Source organism: Chionomys nivalis, chromosome 4, assembly GCF_950005125.1.
Source record: "Chionomys nivalis chromosome 4, mChiNiv1.1, whole genome shotgun sequence".
Lineage (NCBI taxonomy): Eukaryota > Metazoa > Chordata > Mammalia > Rodentia > Cricetidae > Chionomys > Chionomys nivalis.
This window is the reverse complement of record NC_080089.1, coordinates 17,192,614-17,198,172: the sequence shown is the minus strand read 5'-3', so window position 1 is coordinate 17,198,172 and position 5,559 is coordinate 17,192,614.

Genomic DNA, 5,559 nt, shown 5'->3' with positions numbered 1-5,559 from the left:
GGAAACACACTATAAATCTCTATCATCTTATACTCTGTAAGGGGAGAAAGCTTCCTTTTTTCATACCTACCATGGAACTAATGCAGAATAAGGATGAAGGAAATAATTGGAACCTGCCCTTGGAAGCTCATAGACCTTTCCCCGTTTCCTGTGTTAAACACACAGGGATTCTGCCTGCAGAATGAGATGAGAAGAGTGTAATAGCAATAATGTAGAAAGTTGTCTCAATTTTTGTTTTTTATTTATTTATTTATTTATTTATTTTAGTAAAGAATTCTGCCTCCTCTCCACCCCCACCTCCCATTTCCCTCCCCAATCAAGTCCCCCTCCCTCGTCAGCCCTAAGAGTAATCAGGGTTCCCTGCCCTGTGGGAAGTCCAAAGACCATCCACCTCCATCCCGGTCTAGTAAGAGGATTATCCAAACTGCCTAGGCTCCCACAAAGCCAGTATGTGCAGTAGGATCAAAAACCCATTGCCATTGTTCTTGAGTTCTCAGTAGTCCTATAGATTCAATGCAATCCCCATCAAAATCCCATCAAAATTCTTCACAGATCTGGAGAAGACAATAATCAACTTTATATGAAAAAACAAAAAACCCAGGATAGCCAAAACAATCTTATACAATAAAGGACTGTCTGGAGGCATTACCATCCCTGACTTCAAACTCTATTACAGAGCTACAGTATTGAAAACAGCTTGGTACTGGCATAAAAACAGAGAATTCGACCAACGGAATCGAATAGAAGACCCTGACTTTAACCCACAAACCTATGAACACCTGATTTTCGACAAAGGAGCTAAAAGTATACAATGGAAAAAAGAGAGCATCTTCAACAAATTGTGCTGGCAAAACTGGATATCAATCTGTAGAAGAATGAAAATAGATCCATATCTATCACCATGCACAAAACTCAAGTCCAAATGGATTAAAGACCTCAATATCAGTCCGAATACACTGAACCTGATAGAAGAGAAAGTGGGAAGTACTTTACAACACATGGGCACAGGAGACCACTTCCTACGTATAACCCCAGCAGCACAGACATTAAGGGCATCATTGAATAAATGGGACCTCCTGAGACTGAGAAGCTTCTGTAAAGCAAAGGACACTGTCACTAAGACAAAAAGGGAACCTACTGACTGGGAGAAGATCTTCAATTTTTGGATTGATGTGGCTGTGAACAATCTATAGAAATAGTAGGTGGCTTCTGGAAGGACAGTTTACGAAGAGAGCATTCCTCTTTGAGAACTGTCTTAGATGGCACTCTGATAATACGAACTTAGAGCACTCATTGTCTGCCTTGTACAAGCTCACTGTATGCTCAAAGCAAATCATATCACTAGGACGTTACTGACAAAGTCACCATCAGCCCATGACAGAAACTGTCTAAAGGCCTAGAGCAGAGGATAAGCAATCAAATCAACAGAATTTATTATTTATTAGGATACTTTGAAGAAGTAGCATAGCTGCTCCAGTATTTCTAATTTCTATGTCACAAATGAGGTGATGTGGATTTTCATTTGAATGCCCCAAGGAAGAACATGTGATCCAATGAAAATATTCAGCAAATAGAATTTTATGTGATATTTATTAATGCAACATTAAGGAAAGGAATGTATATTTTTTAGCAACAGGATTTTGGCCTTATTGGTGAAAATCTTACCAGTACATGGGACACCCAAAGTTGGGCATGTCTAATGTAATCATTGTTTCAGTGAGTCATTTTCTTTTTAACATTAAGGCCACCCCGAAACTTCAGAAAGAAAGGAGAGCTAAGGAGGGGCCCTATATGTAGGGAGGTATGTTTCTCAGAGTCAGAATGCCTCTATCTCTAGAAAATGTCTAATAATGCATTTTTATAAAGTATATTAGTAATTGTAAATATCCTAGTTCCCAAACAAAAGGGAATGAAATTGATAAAATTAACCACAGCTCCACATAGTCAAAATACCTTTTGACATAGCACAAATATAAATGCTAATGAGATATCTAATATTTTTACTGCATAAAGTTTCTGAAATACGATACATATTTTACATGTATGGGATCCCTCCATTTGGATTTCCTAACTTTTAAGTGACTAAGACTCTTAAGTGGCAAGTGGCTTGCTAGTAAAACAGAGCAAGAGAAACCTTGGCTGGCCAAGGGGCCACGTGGAGGGTGAGAGCCCACTGGCGGTGAACAAACATGCCTTGCAAGCAGAGTTTATGAGGGAGTTTTATAGATAAAAGGAGTGGGGATGGGGAAGAGAAAGAGAAATACAGAGAGAAAGAGAAAGGCAAGGAGCAGCCTGCCTGTTCAGAAGAGCAAAGGAAATGGGCGGAGCTTGTCTCTTAAAGGAACCTTCTGTATCTGTGTACATACATAGTGACACAGCAGCTGTAGGGCCCTGCCTGGGTGCATCCTGCAAGGATAGTGCCCGAATCCTAACAGCTGCCATATTAAAAAGTAGCTGAAGTGCCTCCTGACACAAGTAGCGAGCTGTGTGTGTGTCAAGGTCATGTCTCTGCCTGCCTTTCTCTGCTCTCTGCCTGTGCTCTTCTCTGTAGGGACTAAGCTTCTTTGGTATCTATGGGCTTAATGGACATAGCCAGTCCATTAAGCAGGCACATGTAACTCTTTCTCAGCTAAAGTCATGCTTCAGGGCCAACTCTAACTTTCTGATGAATCAGAAAAAGACTCTAACTGACATAACTGGTCACTTCTCCACTTTACTTCTTGTTATGTATGGTGGAATAAATACAGAAAAAAAAATGTGACCAACATGGTTATCAAAGTTTGAAATATACAGATAAAATCTGAGTTAAAGCATTCATTGACCATTTTCTGGGGTTCTCTCAGAGACTACTATTGTATGCAGACAATTGTACCACTACTTCAAGAATGATGACTAAGCTTATGGTCCATTTTCCCTTTGTTGTACTTAATAGAGAACATTGGTTGGAGCCTATAAAATTAATATCCAAGATCAAGCATCAGAAAACATTTTTAGAGGGCCAGAGGGTAAATACATTAAGTTTTATGATCCAAGAAACAAAATGGAGGCAGTTGTATAACTAATTCAAAATGATAACACCATTCTGGACTCACACACGATGCAAACATTGGGGACAGGCCAGACTTGTCATGGAAGCATAGTTTTCACACGCCTGTACATCTTTTATCTGTAAGTACCTGGAGCATAGTTTCTGGATTTGGTTCCTTCGTGACCCCATGACAGATCTTAGCATTAGTGACTGATGAAGTGCACACTCACTTTGTAGGGACTAAAAGAAACTGCTAGGCTAAAACAGAATGATCCCATCATTCCATGAGCCATGCTCCTTCCTCCTGTTTCCAGGGACTGTAGAACCCAGCCTCTCAGAAAACATTTATCTGACTTCTAGGAGAAGATGCAGGTGTTATTAAATACCCCACAAGGAGCAAGTTCCTGAAATTCTCATCATACCAATCTTTGGGAAATGCAATTCTCAATGACCATTATTTTCACTAATAATGAGTCAAGCTTTCCTGTGCAGAAATATGTCAAATATGTATTCTGAACTTATCCCTGTTATCTTGTATCCAAAAACTTCTTCATAAATGAAATGGAAACCCAGATTTTTACCTCCCATGATGATTATTAGGACAAAACTATGAAAGTCAACAAGTCAGTACTTTTTGGTGAGTATTTAAACTGCAGAGGATGCAGTAGTAATGAGAGATGATGGTGAGGGCACAGATAAGTAAGCTGTGATAGTATTAACGAATAGTCTTCACCACAGCACAGAAGACCGTGCCAGAATAGCTTACTGGTAAATGGAGACTGAACTTTCATTTCCTGACCACCCAGACCAGAGTAATCATACAAAAACTATATTAACTACAGCACTGTTTTGCCAATGACTCAGGGATATTCCCAGATATCTCTTACATCTTAAACTAACCTATTTCTATTAGTCTGTGTATTGTCACGTGGCTATGACATTGCCTCATTTTTTACAGGTCTTATTTCCTTGGCGATTGGCTGGCATCTCTCTAACTCCTCATTCCTTTTCTCTGCATTCAGTTTAGGTTTCCCACCAACCTATATTCTGCCCTGCCATAGACCAAAGAGGCTTCTTTACTACAATGGTAATATAAAGCATGTTCACAGCATACAGAGGGGAATCCCACATCATTTTCCACAATAACACAGACTTCAGATGATCAAGTTCCAAGGTTCTTAGCCTTCAAGAGAGCATATTCATAACACAATCTAAATATAAACATTTGTAAACCTCATTCACATGATTCAGATCTGGATATATCATGCTTCACTCCACTTAAGCTTCTTACTCCCATTTTAGCAACTTCAATAAGACACAAACATCCAAGATATATGTTCTGTGAAAAACTAGTGCCATGGACTACTATATATATACATCATATATATATATATATATATATATATATATATATATATATATATATAGTACATCCATACATCATATAGGCACATGTACATACATATACATCCACACAGATATATACAGCATATAAGTAAAAAAATGTTGGAAATACTAAGCTAAATAAAGTTAAATCTGTTCTTCTCTGCAGACTTTTGAGGCAAGTTTTTTATGATAGCTGTTAGCAGGTAGTCTTTTTGTACACTGTGAAGATGTGTCTGTTTTACCTCATCTGCCTAAGGCACCTTCAGATTGATTTAATAAAGAGTGGAATGGCCAATAGCTAAGCATGAGAGGGTAGGTGGTACTTCTGGGGAGTGAGCAGAACTCTGGGGAAGAATCTGAGAGGTGTAAATTTGCCAGCCTGACACAAAGGCAATAGGGATGCATGGTACTGGGCAGAGGTGATGACCCAGGTGGCAGAATGTAGATTAATATAAATGGGTTAATTTAAGCTTGAAGAGCTAGTTGGGAATAAGCCTAAGCTATAGACTGAGGTTCCATAATTAACATGAAGTCTCATCCTTTGGGAGCTGGTGGTCCAAAGAAAGACCTGTTGCAGAAAGCAGTTGTGACTCACTAGAAAGAAACCACAACAATACCATTACCCAGACTTGTATGTCAGAGACAATTTTTGCTACACTGAGCTGCTTTAAGGACTAGCTATTTGTGAAAGACATCTACAAACTGGTGAAACAGATGGCAGGTGTTTGTATCACACTCTCAGAACAGATATTTAGGTTGACTCTCAAGCAATTTCTTCCTTCAAGTGTATAATACTCTAGAATCAATGTGAAAGGGAAGAATCTATCAGGTGACTTCAGCTCCCTACAACCAGAAAATGGAACCTGGATCCGTAACAAATTAAATTTTATGTACTTGATCTATGTGAAATATGAAACAAAAAGTCAGGCACTGCGCTTGGAACTTAACTATCATATGCCCAGCCATGGGCTGTACTAGCATAAACTGGGGAAAATGAGGAAGAGGTCAAGAAGGAGGTGAGGGAAAGGGAATTCATAGAGGCCATCCTGTAGAGCATGTTAGGAACCAGATTACTGCACATGATAGGTGGAGGAGGATTGTGCCCTTTATATCTGCTTCACCAGCCTTTTACAGTAAAGCTCCCC